The 18367-nt window shown below is 36.2% G+C and overlaps 2 protein-coding genes across 6 annotated transcripts in view; both read right to left on the bottom strand.

Moving 5' to 3' along the window:
* Positions 1-18367, bottom strand: part of LRRC7 (leucine rich repeat containing 7) — a 1535715-nt gene that overhangs the window by 289056 nt on the left and 1228292 nt on the right. The window lies entirely within an intron of this gene.
* Positions 1-18367, bottom strand: part of SRSF11 (serine and arginine rich splicing factor 11) — a 763374-nt gene that overhangs the window by 416830 nt on the left and 328177 nt on the right. The window lies entirely within an intron of this gene.

Genomic DNA, 18367 nt, shown 5'->3' with positions numbered 1-18367 from the left:
AAGGAACAGTTTCTGGCAGGATATAATTGAACTTTTTGATGATGGATGCTCAAGAAACAAAAGATTCCACCTTTCTAGATTCCATTCATCTAGACCACCATGTCTGCAGGACTTCAAAGCCCTTGAAGCAGCAGGAGGGTAGTCAAATCCAGAACAGGTCACTTATCCGCTGCCAAATAGGGGTACAAAGGGGTACAAAGTGGGGGATTTGTGATGCTTCTCACCCCATTTCTCTCCATTTAAAATTTCATGAAATCATGTGGTCCTAAAATTATTACTGAACTATTCTGACTTCTAAATAAGAGCCTCCAAAAGTTTGGGAGCTCCATTATGTATGAATTTAATGAAAAAGCCTGTTTCTCTTGTTTTTGGAAGGCCATAACACCTAGAATTTCTTCCATTAAATAGTCACTAAAAAAAGGGCAGCCAGGTCAATAATATAAGTTGTGAATCATTCTTAACATTTTCCCTTAAAAGTCTTTACTTTAAATATCTTCAACGAACAGGAGTATAAATTTCTCCTTTTCTCTGTTTAGCTTTTTCTGTTCACTCTCCAATCTGGGCTCATTGCATGCTGATATGCATGATGCCTTATCTCCACAGGTCCCTGTCTTAAAATGGTATATCCTTAAATTATGTGCAAACCAGGACATGGAAGCAGAAGTAAATTAAAATATGATTTTAAGAAAAAGATGATGTCTCTTTATCTTCTACTGAAAATGGAATTGCCTACTGTGGTGAAAATGGTGCTATATTATTTGTTTAAAAATTTGTATTATATTGTTTACAGTTTAAATTTAAAATAATTCAGAGCAGAGTCTGTTGGCTTAAGATGGAATCCCAGCTATATACTTTCTGGCTGGGTAGCCCTAGGCAAGTCCTTTAAACTCCCAATGCCTTAGTTTCCTACTCTGAAAAATAGTGATTATATGAATGGTTTTATCATAGAGTTGTAGTGAAGATTAAAAGAGATTATACAGAAAAGCAATTGGCACAAAGTGCTGTAATAATATTATCTATAATTATTAGAAATAAAAAAGAATTGGAGAATGTAAGTCAAAAAAAGAACCAAAAACATACCAAAATGATCTGGCTTCAGATATAAATGTGTAAAATTTATCTACCTTAGAGAACACAGGAAAAAGAATTAGTGTGCTGAAAGAATATAATATAATATATATACTGTGAATATATACATTATTAATGTGTGTGGATGTGTGTGTACACACACACACACACACTTTTTTTTCACACACACACACACTTTTAAAATTGCTGTTCTTTGAGGACTTAAAAGTGTCAGACATTGTGCCAAGGTTACAGACATAAAAAGTGGGATGAAAAAGACTTCATGACATTTTTCTTAAATTGATGTTCTAACTCAGAAGAATGATTGAAAGAAAAACTATAGAAGAATCAAAAGATAAATGTGAAGAAGTCTTCTAGAAAATGTGGTAATATTAGGCAAAAAGACAGTAAAGATGAATTTTTAATAGTTGAGACATTTTAGTATCTGAGTAATGAAGTTTTAAGAAGAGTAAACTGAGAACACAAAGGACAGAAAATACTAAAGGAACAATTCAAGAGTATTTCAGTAATTTCAAACAATGAACGAGTTTATTTCAGATTGGAAAAGCTCACTCATTCAAGGAGTATTGAGGATTAAGAGGGGAGAGAAAAATCAGGTTTCACACAAAGGATCAAGATCTAGATGACATTTGACTTCTCAAAAATATTTGGAATGAGAAAATTATACAGAAATATATCCAACTTCTGAAGGAAAATGATTTTCAACTAAAATCCTATACACCACCAAACTAATATTCCAAAACTATGAAAATGAGTGTGGAATAAAGATATTTTCAAAGTGATATAAGCAAGATGGCAAAATAGGAGTTTTCTAACATCGCACAGTTTACTGATTTTGGCAACCACCTGCTGATAAGAATATTTTTGTGGGAGTTTGGAAGTCCAGTGGAGAAATTCCACCATATCATTGGAGCAAAGCTTATGAAATTAGACTCACTGAAGAGAGTAAGAATAGTTTCATTTTACCCATTTTGCCCCTCCCTCAAGGTGGCACAGCTCCATGCCAGGAGAAACTCCTTCAACTCACAGTTGTCCCCACAGGGGAAAGTAAAAATGTAATGAGTGAGGATTCCCCAACTGTGCGGGACATTGTCCTAGAGGCCTACTTCTTTCTTGTCCCACTTAGAATACTGAGGGCATCAACAAGGCTGAGTGGCTGGGAGAGGTTAGGAGCTGGGAGGAGAGGTAGGGACTCTCAGCAACCAAGGTTCAAAACTAAACAAAGAGCTGTATATTCTATTATTCTCCAACAGAAAGTTTGCCCATGACCTGTTCGGTATGCCTCACCTGTGGACCACCATAACTGACCCATAGGTCCTCCCAACAGATTGTGTTTTTCAGCCTCCCCTCTATAACTGTAGCTAGCTCCTTTCATGTGCCTGACAGATAGTCAGTGTGAGCACTTGCAGTTGTCTGGCCAGGATACACAGCCAGCCACCTTGGCTTTGTGGGAGTGGGAGAAGGAACATAAACTTGAGCATTTCAGAGCATTGCCTAAAAACACAAGTGAGAGACTCCCAGCACACAGCCTGGCTTTGTGGGACTGAGAAAGGGCAAACAATCTTAAGAAATTCTGCCCAAGAGGAAACTAAATAGGTGGAGCAGGCACATCCATAGCAAAAGTCTGAGAGAGACTCAGAATCCCTGATCTGGCTGACGGGTGAAGGTGTTTCTCTCCTAAAGCAAGTCAGTAAAGACTGAAGGAGGTGACAGGTTCTTCAAATGCAAAGACAACAATACAAGACTTTCAGGAATACAAACAAAACAAAACAAGGGAATATGACACCACCAAAATAACACAATTTTTTTTTTTTGACAGAGTCTCACTCTGTTACCCAGGCTGGATTGCACTGGAACAATCTCAGCTTACTGCAACCTCCACCTCCTAGGTTCAAGTGATTCTCCTGCCTCAACCTCCTGAGTAGCCAGGATTACAGATGCCTGCAACGACACCTGGCTATTTTTTTGTATTTTTAGTAGAGATGGGGTTTCGCCATGTTGGCCAGGCTGATCTTGAACTCCTGACCTCAAGGGATTCAACCATCTTAACCTCCCAAACTGTTGATATTACAGGCGTGAGCCACCATGGGAACACAATTTTCTAGTAACCAAACTGAAAGAAATGAAGCTCCATTAATTGCCTGACAGAAACATCAAAATTAATATTTTAAGGAAGCTGAGTAAGCAACTAGAGGGCACAGATGGACAAATCAATAAAATCAGGAAAACAATGAACAAAACAAGAAGTTAAATGAAGAGACAGAAATCACTAAAAAATCCCAGAAATTCTGGAGCTGAAGAATATAATAAATGAAATGGAAAATGCAATATAGAATTCCACGGCAGACTTGATCAAGCAGGAAAAACGAATGTACATTGGAGACAGCTCATTTAAGATTATTCAGTCAGTCAAACTATACTACAAGGTACAGTAACCAAAACAGCATGGTACTGGTACCAAAACAGAGATATAGACCAATGGAACAGAACAGAGTCCGCAGAAATAATATCACACATCTACAGCCATCTGATCTTGGACAAACCTGAGAAAAACAAGAAATGGGGAAAGGATTCCCTATTCAATAAATGGTGCTGGGAAAATTGGCTAGCCATAAGTAGAAAGCTGAAACTGGATCCTTTCCTTACTCCTTATACAAAAATTAATTCAGGATGGATTAGAGACTTAAATGTTAGACCTAATACCATAAAAACCCTAGAAGAAAACCTAGGTAATACCATTCAGGACACAGGCATGGGTAAGAACTTCATGTCTAAAACACTAAAAGCAACGGCAACAAATGCCAAAATTGACAGATGGGATCTAATTAAACTAAAGAGCTTCTGCACAGCAAAAGAAACTACCATCAGAGTGAACAGGCAACCTACAGAATGGGAGAAAATTTTTGCAATCTACTCATCTGACAAAGGGCTAATATCCAGAACCTACAAAGAACTCAAACAAATTTACAAGAAAAAAATAAACAACCCCATCAAAAAGTGGGCAAAGGATATGAACAGACATTTCTGAAAAGGAGACATTCATACAGCCAAAAGACACATGAAAAAATGCTCGTCATCACTGGCCATCAGAGAAATGCAAATCAAAACCACAATGAGATGCCATCTCACACCAGTTAGAATGGTAATCATTCAAAAGTCAGGAAGCAACAAGTGCTGGAGAGGATGTGGAGAAATAGGAACACTTTTACACCATTGGTGGGATTGTAAACTAGTTCAACCATTGTGGAAAACAGTATGGTGACTCCTCAAGGATCTAGAACTAGAAATACCATATGACCCCACCATTGCATTACTGGGTATATACCCAAAGGATTATAAGTCATGCTGCTATAAAGACACACACACATGTATGTTTATTGTGGCACTATTCACAATAGCAAAGACTTGGAATCAACCCAAATGTCCATCAGTGACAGACTGGATTAAGAAAATGTGGCACATATACACCATGGAATACTATGCAGCCATAAAAAAGGATGCATTCATGTCCTTTGTAGGGATATGGATGCAGCTAGAAACCATCATTCTCAGCAAACTATTGCAAGAACAGAAAACCAAACACCGCATGTTCTCACTCATAGGTGGGAATTGAACAATGAGATCACTTGGACATGGGAATGGGAACATCACACACTGGGGCCTATTATGGGTGGAGGGACGGGGGGAGGGATGGCATTGGGAATTATAACTGATGTAAATGACGAGTTGATGGGTGCAGCACACCAACATGGCACAAGTATACATATGTAACAGACCTGCACGTTGTGCACATGTACCCTAGAACTTAAAGTATAATTTAAAAAAACAATAAATAAAAATTAAAAAAAAACAGTAGGGACTTCAGTACCCTGCTGGCAACAATGGATAGATTATGCAAACAAAAAAATCAACAAAGAAACATTGGACTTCACAGACTTAATATACATACACACACATACACACACACACACATACGCACAGACACACGTACACACACAGAGAGCATTCCATTCAACAGCAGCAGAATACACATTAACCCCAAGCACACATGAAATATTCTGCAGGAAGATTATATGCAAGGCCACAAAATAAATCTTAAAAAATTTACAAACACTGAAGTAATATCAAGTATCTTTTCCAACAGCAATGATAATTATAAAAGTAGAAATGAATAACAAGAGGAAAACTGGAAAATCCACAAATATGTGGAAACCAAATAGTACCATCTTGAGCAACCATTAGGTCAAATAAGAAATCAAAAGGAAACTTAAAAGAAAATCTTGATACCAAAAAAAATATAAATACAACATACGAAAACTTATGGGATGCAGCAAAAGCAGTTTTAAGAGGGAAGTTTATAGCAATAAATTCCAAATGAAGAACAAAGAAAGATCTCAAATAAACAAGGTAACTTTACACTTCAAGTAATTTGAAAAATAAGAACAAACCCAATAAATATCAGAGCAGAGTAAATGAAGCAGTGACAAGAAAAAAATCAGAAAAGATAATGAAACTAGAATTAGTTTTTTTGAAAAGATAAAATTGACAAGGCTTTAGCTAGACTAAGAATAAAAGGGAACCGACTTAAATAAGTAGAATCAGAAATGAATGAGAAGACATTACAACTGATACTACAGATATACAAATCATAAGATACCATGACAAGAAATTATATGCCAACAAACAACCAAATAATCTAGAAGAAATAAATTATTATTGATATAGAGCCTGCTTAGACTGAATCATGAATAAAACATTTGAACAGACATAACTGATAAGGAGATTGAATGAGTAAACAGAAATCTCCCAACAATGAAAAGCCCAGTACCCTATGACTTCACTGTGAATTCTACCAAATATTGAAAGGAGAATTAACATCAATCCTTCTCAAACAATTGAAGAGAAGGGAACACTTTCAAACCCAATTTCCAAGGCCAGCATTACCTTGACAACAAACCGAGACAAGAAACTACAAAAAAATAAAATTACAGGCCAATATCCCTGATGAACATACATGCAAAAATCCTCAACAAAGTACCAGAAACCCCAATACAACAGCACACTAAAAGGATCATATACCATAGTAAAATGGGATTTCCCCTGGGATACAAAGATGGTTTATCATCCACAAATCAATAAATGTGATATACCACATCAAGAGAATGAAGGATAAAAAACATAATCATTTTAGTAGATGCAGAAAAAAACATTTAACAAAATGCAACATCCTTTCATAATGAAACTCTCAACAAATTAGGTAGAAGAAATGTATTTTAACACAATAAAAGACACATATGACAAACCTACAGCTAACATCATACTCAACAGTGAAAAGTTGAAAGCTTTTCATCTAAGATCAGGAACATGACAAAGATGATCACTCTTGTCACTTCTATTTAACAAAGTACTGAAAGTCCTAACCAGAGGGTTAGGCAAGAAAGAGAAAAAAAAGTCAACTAAGTCAGAAAGAAAAATTGAAAAGTCCCTGTTTGTGAATGCCAGGATCTTATATAAAGAAAACCCTAAACAATCCACCAAAAAGTATTAGAACTATTAAGCAAATTTAGTAGAGCACAAGCTACAAAATTAACATTTAAAAGTCAATCTTGTTTCCATACACTCACAACAAACTATGTGAAAAAGAAATAAAACAATGCTTACAATAGTGCGGAAAAGAATACCACACTTAGAAATAAATTTAACTGAGGTGAAAAATCTATATCACTGAAAACTTCAAAATATTGATTAAAAAATTGAAGACAAAAATAAGCAGGAAGATATCATGTATTCATGGAGTGAAATAATTAATGTTGCTTAAAGTTCCATACTATCCAAAGTAATTCACAGATTAAATGCAATTCCTATCAAAATCCCAATGACTTCTTTTTACAGAAAGAGAAACAATAATCCTAAAATTTATATGAAATCTCAAAGATTCTGAGTAGCTAAAGTAATTTTGAGCAAGAAGAACAAGCTGGAAGCCTCACCTTTCTTCATTTCAAATTATATTACTAAGCTATTACAATCAAAACAGGCTGATATTGGCACAAACACAGACTTATAGATTATTGGAATACATTAGAGATCCCAGAAAAAAAGCCACACATATACCAATCAACTAATTGCTGACAAATGTACCAAAAACACATTGGGGATAGTCTCTTCAACAAATGGTGCTGAGAAAACTAGAAACCCACAGGTAGAAGAATGAAATTGGATCCTTATCTTAGATAATACACAAAAATCAACCCAAAATGGATTAAAGACTTATATATAGACCTGAAACTTAAAAAATATATATATATGACCTGAAACTTTAAAACTTCTGGAATAAAAAGTAAGGGCAAATCTCCTTGACATTGGACTTGGCAATGATCTTTTTGAATGTGACACCAAAAGCACAAACAACAAAAGCAAATGTAAGAAGTAGGACTACATAAAATAAAAAAGTTTTTGCACAGCAAAATCTAGATACATATAATATATGTATATCTTATCTATACATGTAATATATGCACATAGTATATATGTGGACAATGAAATATTATTTGGCCTTAAAACATAAGCAAATCCTCTTATTTGGAACATCATGGATGGGCCTGGAAGACATGCTAAGTGAAATAAGCTAGACATAGAAAGACAAATATGGCATCATATCACTTATATAGGAACCTAAAAAAGTATAATTATTAGAAACAGAGTAGAATAGTTGTTACCAGGTGCTGGGCAGTAGGGGAAATGAAGAGATGTTGGCCAAAGGGTATGAGCTTTCAGTTAAAAGATGAACAAGTTCTGGAGATCTAATGTACACTATGGGGGCTAGAGTTAGTCATTATACTTGCTGTATACTTGAAAAAAATAGTTTATTTGATTATATAGAAAATGGAAGTTAAATATTTATGTTCTACCTTTCAGTTAAACATAGTCAAATGCCAACTGTGAAACAAGGACACTGTCAAAAATGTTTTAACACCTTTTTCACTGGGACACTTCAGGCCTTCCACTAAAATATAAAGATAAGAAGTGCCCATAAAACCATGCTATTGCTAAAACAACTTTTGGAGAAGAAATATTGGCTGTAGATTTGTCAGAACATGCTTGCTATGGTTTGAATATCTGTATCCTCCCAAGTTCATGTGTTGAAATCCTACAGAATGGGAGAAAATTTTTGCAATCTACTCATCTGACAAAGGGCTAATATCCAGAACCTACAAAGAACTCAAACAAATTTACAAGAAAAAAACAAACAACCCCATCAAAAAGTGGGCAAAGGATATGAATAGACATTTCTGAAAAGAAGACATTCATGCAGCCAACAGGCACATGAAAAAATGCTCATCATCACTGGCCATCAGAGAAATGCAAATCAAAACCACAATGAGATACCATCTCACACCAGTTAGAATGGTAATCATTCAAAAGTCAGGAAGCAACAAGTGCTGGAGAGGATGTGGAGAAATAGGAACACTTTTACACTGTTGGTGGGATTGCAAACTGGTTCAACTATTGTGGAAAACAGTATGGCGATTCCTCAAGGATCTAGAACTAGATGTACCATATGACCCAGCCATCCCATTACTGGGTATATACCCAAAGGATTATAAATCATGCTGCTATAAAGACACATGCACATGTATGTTCACTGCGGCACTATTCACAATAGCAAAGACTTGGAATCAACCCAAATGTCCATCAGTGACAGACTGGATTAAGAAAATGTGGCACATATACACCATGGAATACTATGCAGCCATAAAAAAGGATGCATTCGTGTCCTTTGTAGGGACATGGATGCAGCTGGAAACCATCATTCTCAGCAAACTATCGCAAGAACAGAAAACCAAACACCGCATGTTCTCACTCATAGGTGGAAATTGAACAATGAGATCACTTGGACTTGGGAAGGGGAACATCACACACTGGGGCCTATTATGGGGAAGGGGGAGGGGGGAGGGGGGAGGGATTGCATTGGGAGTTATACCTGATGTAAATGATGAGTTGATGGGTGCTGACGAATTGATGGGTGCAGCACACCAACATGACACAAGTATACATATGTAACAAACCTGCACGTTGTGCACATGTACCCTAGAACTTAAAGTATAATGAAAAATAAAAAGAAAAAAGAAAAAAAACAAACAAAAAAAAGAAATCCTAACACCCAAGGTGATACGTTTTTAAGAGGTGAGGCATTTTGGAGATAATTAGGTCATGATAACACAGCCTTCATGAACCTTCATGAATAGGATTAGTGGCCTTATTAAAAAGGTCCCTAAGGCTGGGCACAGTGGCTCATGCCTGTAATCCCAGAACTTTGGGAGGCTGAGGCGGGCAGATCGCTTGAGGTCAGGAGTTCAAGACTAGCCTGGCCAACATGGTGAAACCCCATCTGTACTAAAAATACAAAAATTAGCTGGGTGTGGGGGTGGGCGCCTGTAATCCCAGCTACTGAGGAGGCTAAGGCAGGAGAATTGCTTCAACCCAGGAGGCAGGGGTTGCAGTGAGCCGAGATCATGCCACTGCACCCTAGCCTGGGCGACAGAGCAAGACTAGGTCTCAAAAAAAAAGGTTATAGAGAGCTGTCTTGCTCCTTCCACCAGGTGAAGACATAGTGAGAAGAGGCAAGACTGCTCCCAGTGGCCTTTTTAAATAAGGACACTAGGGACCTTGTGCCAACTGAGGTGCTGTCTATAAGGAGCAGGTCCTCATGAGAGAGATTTGCCAGTGCCTTGATTGTGCATTTTCCAGCCCCCAGAACTGTGAGAAATAAATGTTTGTTGTTTATAAGTCACCCAGTTTGCAGTATTTTGTTATAGCACCTGAATAGACTGAGAAAGAGCTTCTTGGAGTATATATATATATATATTTTAAAACCATATTCTCTAAGTTGAGAATAATTTTGATAAATGAGTGGCTGTCATTGAAAGAGCTTCCTGGTGTCAAGCCTAGCTGTTTTGGGGACTGTGAAGGGTGATCAAGCTGTGCTGCACATTGGGATCCCTGCCAGATAAATGACATTCCCTAAGAACACAGAATTTTTTAAAGTTGTCTTGTCCTTACTAAACAGGTGAAAGGGTATTTCAAAAAAAAAGACACAGCCAACCTTCTGAGGATACTAAAGAGAAAAGCTAACAAATTTTTAAACTTAACTGAGCTGAAAATAAGCTGTCTGATTGGAAGTAATAACCTCCTAGATTTTTTTTAAAGATATTTTCAGATGTTCAAGTTCCCCCAATTTTTATTTTGCACACACCATTTTCCAAAGATGTGTAGGATGTTTGCCACCAAAATGATGTATTAAAGGAGAAACGTGGTAACCAGGAACCAGATGTTCCAACACAAGAGAGGCAAAGGGAATCCCCAGAATGATGGTGAAGGTTTCACAAGGCAAAGCCTCACAGCAGGCCTGGAGAGCAAGCAGTCTAGATTGCATCAGGTCAAAAAGCTCCTAGAGAATTTCTGGCCAATAAGTTGTAAGTGATAGAACAATTAATGCGTTTAAACATATTGACAGGAAATTTACACAGCTTAGGGAGAGTTCTGGGTTGGACTGATGAAAAACACACAAAAAGTTAAGCAATAAAATCAACAAAACAAACATTAAATTCAGGAAAAACAAAATATGGCAAGAAAGTAAGAATATGCTGTTGTTTCAGCTATTGAGTCAATGGAGTTTATGCTCAGCAACATTTTTGCTGAGGCTTTCATGGTTATCTTAATTTGCTTAATTTCTTGGAACACATTTAGAAAAGTAGGTTACCAGTGGCTCTTCACCATGTATATTAATACATGAGTTCTAGAGTTTAGGGAAAGTTCTCTGAGCATATCTTCACCTAGGAGTTCAACCCAAACACAGAGAAATAGTAGTAGTTAAAAGTATAATGGTTAAAAGCACAGATTGGAAAGGCGAGCAAGTACCAGTTTTGTCACTTAACTGAGCATTTAATCTTAGACAAGAATTATAATATTTGAATGAATTTGTCATTTCTTGTTTAAGTCAAAGGATTGTTTCAAGCATCTGATGGTAAGAATGTAAAACACTGAGTATCATGTCTGGCCCTTGATAAGTACTTGATAAATTCTAGATAAAATTATTGTATGAATAAGAATTTTAATTAATAAGTATAAGGTAACTTACACTTCACTTTGTCACTGTGAAAAAATTATTTAATTCTTTCAATAATTCTGAAGCTGTATGAGGCAATATGATTTTAATTTTTCAAATGAAGAGCCACACATTTACAAAGAGTAGAAGGTTTATTTAAATATCTAATGGGTGTTTATAGATGAGAATAGATATATATGGGATTTAATAAAATTTTTTAAATACCATATCTTTTTTAAATCCATTATGCCACCACCTGTTAAAACTGTTAGATTTGTCATTAGACAAATAGAGCCCATACTTTTATTAATCAAACTTTGTAATCTGTCTGGTACCCAGAAACAACTTTTTTCAATTTATAAAGAAATTTTTATGTACATATATTTAATTATATATGTTATATATATTTGTTACATATATACATATACATATTTTTGAAGATATAACTTTGTTTTGACTTTTACATTTATTCATTCAGACATGGAATACATAGGCTTACTTTAGCAATATATCTTATATCAAACATTCTGACTTGTGATTAAACAGGGTCAAGAATTTGTAGACCACATAATCCAAGCTCTGGTCTCTATTTTTCAGCTGAGATATCCTACGAATTTCTCTCACAGGCCCACAATGAACTCTCTTCTAAGAGAACCCACAAGTTCACTTCTTTTGATTTCCCTGGAGACCCAAGCTTATTATATTTAGGTTACATTCAAACCTAGGCTGAACAACCAATTATAGTAAGAACTTTACTCTAAAGTAATTATATGGGAAGCATTATATTTTATAGGCAAAATGGTATATTTAATTTACAAAATGGAAAATTGCCCTATTCACAAATAGCAAATGAGATGTGTTTCTTCTCTGAAGCGAGCTTTAGTTTTTTAGAGGAGTAGGATTAGTAGCCATGAAGATGGGAGAGGAGGTATGGATGGTTTAAAGCCAGAGGAGAAGATATGAAATTGTCACCAGGACAGAGAGAGAGTCAACGGACTAGGGAAGTATGAAATGATCACTGGTAAGCCTCAAGACTGAATTTCAGATTTGCAACCATGAATTCAATCAGTTGGTGTAGTTGAGTCTTTCTTCCAGTTCGTTTCAGCACTATATAGAGAGTTGAATTCAGCCAGGGTTGTAATTTTGCTGAGTAAGCACAATCACATGAGAGAGAAGAAGGGGTGTCAAAGGGATCCACAAGGGAGTAATTTGATAATTGACTAGAATTTGAATCACATAAAGAGGGCAGAGAAAACATCGATGTTGTGGAGAAGTACATGAGAAATGCCAATATAATGGATTGGTGGTTCTGATGGGGTCAAAGATGGTTGAAGATAGGGAGGGTTCTGGAAATGGAAGAATGGGGTCAGATATTTGGGGTCAGGGATTTATCAGTTGACACTAAATTTCCTGATATTCCTGACAGTACCTAAGTTAACGCTAGGAAAACAATGGAAACTCAGCCATTGCTTGTTAAATTGCATCTAGTTACAGTTTCTTTTTTTTTTGTATTATTATTATTATACTTTAAGTTCTAGGGTACATGTGCATAACGTGCAGGTTTGTTACATATGTATACTTGTACCATGTTGCTGTGCTGCACCCATCAACTCGTCAGCACCCATCAACTCGTCATTTACATCAGGTATAACTCCCAATGCAATCCCTCCCCCCTCCCCCCTCCCCATGATAGGCCCCGGTGTGTGATGTTCCCCTTCCCGAGTCCAAGTGATCTCATTGTTCACTTCCCACCTATGAGTGAGAACATGCGGTGTTTGGTTTTCTGTTCTTGTGATAGTTTGCTAAGAATGATGGTTTCCAGCTGCATCCATGTCCCTACAAACGACACAAACTCATCCTTTTTTATGGCTGCATAGTATTCCATGGTGTATATGTGCCACATTTTCTTAATCCAGTCTGTCACTGATGGACATTTGGGTTGATTCCAAGTCTTTGCTATTGTGAATAGTGCCGCAATAAACATACGTGTGCATGTGTCTTTATAGCAGCATGATGTATAATCCTTTGGGTATATACCCAGTAATGGGATGGCTGGGTCATGTGGTACATCTAGTTCTAGATCCTTGAGGAATCGCCATACTGTTTTCCATAATGGTTGAACTAGTTTACAATCCCACCAACAGTGTAAAAGCGTCCCTATTTCTCCACATCCTCTCCAGCACCTGTTGTTTCCTGACTTTTTAATGATCGCCATTCTAACTGGTGTGAGATGGTATCTCATTGTGGTTTTGATTTGCATTTCTCTGATGGCCAGTGATGAAGAGCATTTTTTCATGTGTCTGTTGGCTGTATGAATGTCTTCTTTTGAGAAATGTCGGTTCATATCCTTTGCCCACTTTTTGTTGGGGTTGTTTGTTTTTTTCTTGTAAATTTGTTTGAGTTCTTTGTAGGTTCTGGATATTATCAATAACTTGAGGTGATGATCTAAAACACTTTACAAACATGAGATGAAACAATGGATTTTAGTACAGAGACTATGGATTCTAATTCCCCGTTTGAAAATGAAAAAAGTAACCATCACCAGACATAACATACTTCTTTACAAGTATCAAATTTTGAATGATTTAGTGTTCTCTCAAGTGCATAAAAATTGTTTCTTATACATTTTTGTATAAATCAATACACATGTAATAGGAATACTGCCTATTGAATGCTTATGTTTTCTGAATTTTACACATATCATCAACCCAACTGGTTTACTCTGTGATATAAATGTTATATGCTAATAAAGACAAAAATTCTAATGATATATCTCATATGAAATAAAGACAGAAAACATGTTTAGAAGATTTCAATATCTACATCTGATATTTTAATTGCAATAAAATTTTTGTAATTTTATTTTTCAATTTTGAGAAGGCAAGTCAGATATTAGTATACCTAACAAATTGGATTAAACTTAAAGAATAGACAGAACAGAAGGTATTAAGAAAATGTAATAAGCACTTTATTCCATCTGCACAATAATTTTATAAAGTGATTTATTATTCCCATTTAACTAATGAAGAAACTGAGGTTCAGAGGCTACCCAGAATTTGAAACTAGGCCAAGCTTATTTCAAATGCTATCATATTAACCTCTGTTAAACTACTTCCATCAAATCAAGGATTTCAACTATGTTGGGATATAAGTTTTAGCTACACAAGACTGGCGATGCAGCATTTATAACATTTGTTCCATACTTACTCTTCAGGTCAAATAGAAACAACCTGAACTTTCTGAAACTCTGAGTTTAAAGCACAACCCAGGTTGACTGTATAGCATCTTTAAGCATCATTGTAAGCTCAATTTGTTCTATAATTTTCTTAGGCCAAATTTCAGATAGTATAAACTTTCTGGCTTTTTTGAGTGTTATGCTCAGGTAATAAAGTCCTTTATTTCTGAATCACTTACTAATGCGAGGTCCTGGAAGCTTAGTTCATAGTCTTTGTACTCTTAAAATTTTTTTTTTTTTTTAATTATACTTTAAGTTCTGGGATACATGCGCAGAATGTGCAGGTTTGTTACATAGGTATACATGTGTCATGGTGGTTTGCTGCACCCATCAACCTGTCATCTGCATTAGGTATTTCTCCTAATGCTATCCCTTCCCTAGCCTCCCAACCCCTGACAGGCCCCCATGTGTGATGCTCCCCTCCCTGTGTCCATGTGTTCTCATTGTTCAACTCCCACTTATGAGCGACAATATGTGGTGATTGATTTTCTGTTCCAGTGTTAGTTTGCTGAGAATGATGGTTTCCAGCTTCATCCATGTCCCTGCAAAGGACATGAACTCATCCTTTTTTATGGCTGCATAGTATTCTATGGTGTATATGGGCCACATTTTCTTTATCCAGCCTATCATTGATGGGCATTTGGGCTTTTTTTCTTTGCTATTGTGAACAGTGCTGCAATAAACATACATGTCCATGTGTCTTTATAGTAGAATGATTTATAATCCTTTGAGTATATACCCAGTAACAGGATTGCTATGTCAAATGGTATTTCTGGTTCTAGATCCTCGAGGAATTGCCACACTGTCTTCCACAATGGTTGCACTAATTTATACTCCCACCAACAGTGTAAGAGCATTTCTGTTCCTCCACATTCTTTCTAGCATCTGTTATTTCTTGACTTTTTAATGATCGCCATTCTAACTGGTGTGAGATGGTATTCATTGTGGTTTTGATTTGCATTTCTCTAATGAGCAGTGATGATGAGCTTTTTTTCATATGTTTGTTGGCTACATAAATGTCCTCTTTTGAGAAGTGGCTGTTCATATCCTTCACCCACGTTTTGATGGGGTTGTTTTTTCTCTTGTAAACTTGTTTAAGTTCCTTGTAGATTCTGAATATTAGCCCTTTGTCAAATGGATAGATTGCAAAAATGTTCTCCCATTCTGTATTTGCCTCTTCACTCTGATGATAGTTTCTTTTTCTGTGCAGAAGCTCTTTGGTTTAATTAGATCCCAGTTGTCAATTTTGGCTTTTGTTGCCCTTGGTTTTGGTGTTTTAGTCATAAGTCTTTGCACATGACTATGTCCTGAATGGTATTACCTAGGTTTTCTTCTAGGGTTTTTATGGTATTAGGTCTAACATTTAAGTCTCTAATCCAGCTTGAATTAATTTTTGTGTAAGGTGTGAGAAAGGAATCCAATTTCAGTTTTCTGCATATGGCTAGCCAGTTTTTCCAACACTGTTTATTAAATAAGGAATTCTTTTCCCATTGCTTGTTTTTTTGTCAGGTTTGTCAAAGATCAGATGGTTGTAGATGTGTGGTGTTATTTCTGACACCCGTATTCTGTTCCATTGGTCTATATATCTGTTTTGGTACCAGTACCATGCTGTTTTGGTTACTGTAGCCTTTTAGTATAAAGTCAAGTAGCATGATGCCTCCAGCTTTGTTCTTTTTGCTTAGGATTGTCTTGGCTATGCAGACTCTTTTGTTTCCATATGAAATTTAAAGTATTTTTTTCTAATTCTGTGAAGATAGTCAATGGTAACTTGATGGGCATAGAATTGAATCTATAAATTACTTTGGGCAGTATGGCCATTTTCACAATACTGATTCTTCCTATCCATGAGCATGGAATGTTTTTCCATTTGTTTTTGTCTTCTCTTATTGCCTTGAGCAGTGGTTTGTAGTTCTCCTTGAAGAGGTCCTTCACATTCCTTGTAAGTTGTATTCCTAGGTATTTTATTCTCTTTGTAGCAATTGTGAATGGGAGTTCACTTATAATTTGGCTCTCTGTTTTTCTGTTATTGGTGTATAGGAATGCTTGTGATTTTTCCACACTGATTTTGTATCCTGAGACTTTGCTGAAGCTGCTTATCAGCTTAAGGAGATTTTGAGCTGAGACGATTGAGTTTTTAAAATATACAATCATGTCATCTACAAAAAGAGATAATTTTACTTCTTCTTTTCCTATTTGAATACCGTTTATTTCTTTCCCTTGCCTGATTGCCCTGGCCAGAACTTCCAATACTATGTTGAATAGGAGTGGCAAGAGAGGGCATTCTTATCTTGTGCCAGTTTACAAAGGGAATGCTTCCAGTTTTTGCCCATTCAGTATAATATTGTCTGTGGGTTTGTCATAAATAGCTCTTATTATATTGAGATACATTCAATCAATAGCTAGCTTATTGAGAGTTGTTAGCATGAAGAGCTGTTGAATTTTGTCAAAGGCCTTTTTTGTATCTATTGAGATAATCATGTGGTTTTTGTCATTGGTTCTGTTTATGCGATTGATTACATTTATTGATTTGCATATGTTGAACCAGCCTTGCATCTCAGGGATGAAGCCAACTTGATCATGTGGATAAGCTTTTTAATGTGCTGCTAGATTCGGTTTGCCAGCATTTTATTGAGGATTTTTGCATTGATGTTCACCAGGGATATTGGCCTGAAATTTTCCTTTTTGTTGTTGTTGTGTCTCTGCCAGGTTTTGGTATCAGGATGATGCTGGCTTCATAAAATGAGTTAGGGAGGAGTCCCTCTTTTTCTATTGTTTGGAATAGTTTCAGAAGGAATGGTACCAGCTACTATTTGTACCTCTGGTAGAATTTGGCTGTGAATCCGTGAGGCCTGGACTTTTTTCAGTTGATAGGCTATTAATTATTGCCTCAATTTCAGAACTTGTTATTTGTCTATTCAGGGATTCAACTTCTTCCTACTTTAGACTTGGGAGGGTGTATGTGTTCAGGAATTTATCCATTTCTTCTAGATTTTCTAGCTAATTTGCATAGAGGTGTTTATAGTATTCTCTGATGGCAGTTTGTATTTTCGTCAGATCAGTGGTGATACCCCCTTTATCATTTTTATTGTGTCTATTTGATTCTTCTCTCTTTCTTCTTTATTAGTCTAGCTAGAAGTCTGTTTTGCTGATCTTTTCAAAAAACCACCTCCTGGATTCATTGATTTTTTGAAGGGTTTTTCATGTTTCTATCTACTTCAGGTCTGCTCTTATCTTAGTTATTTCTTGTCTTCTGCTAGCTTTTGAAATTGTTTGCTCTTGCTTCTCTAATTCTCTTAATTGTGATGTTAGGGTGTCGATTTGAGATCTTTCCTGCTTTCTCCTGTGGGCACTTAGTGCTATAAGTTTCCCTCTAAACACTGCCTTAGCCGTGTGCCAGAGGTTCTGGTACACTATGTCTTCGTTCTTACTGGTTTTAAATAACTTATTTATTTCTGCCTTAATTTCATTATTTACCCAGTAGTCATTCAGGAGCAGGTTGTTCAGTTTCCATGTAGTTGTGCAATTTTGAGTGAGTTTCTTAATTCTAAGTTCTAATTTGATTGCACTGTAGTCTGAGAGACTGCTTGTTATGATTTCCATTCTTTTGCATTTGCTGAGAAGTGTTTTACTTCCAATTATGTGGCCAATTTTAGAATAAGTGCAATGTGGTGCTGAGAAGAATGTATATTCTGTTGATTTGGGGTGGAGATTTCTGTAGATATCTGTTAGGTCCACTTGGTCCAGAGCAGAGTTCAAGTCCTGAATATCCTTGTTAATTTTTTGTCTTGTTGATCTGTCTAATATCGATAGTGGGTTATTAAACTCTCCCACTATTGTTGTGTGGGTGTCTATGTCTCTGTGTAGGTCTCTAATAACTTGTTTTTTGAATCTGGGTTTTAACCCAATGTAAGGAAGCTAAGAACTTTGAAAAAAGATTA

Source organism: Macaca thibetana, chromosome 1 (assembly GCF_024542745.1).
Source record: "Macaca thibetana thibetana isolate TM-01 chromosome 1, ASM2454274v1, whole genome shotgun sequence".
NCBI classification, from domain to species: Eukaryota; Metazoa; Chordata; class Mammalia; order Primates; family Cercopithecidae; genus Macaca; species Macaca thibetana.
The sequence above is the reverse complement of the archived record's forward strand: the minus strand, read 5'-3'. Positions and strand labels throughout refer to the sequence as shown.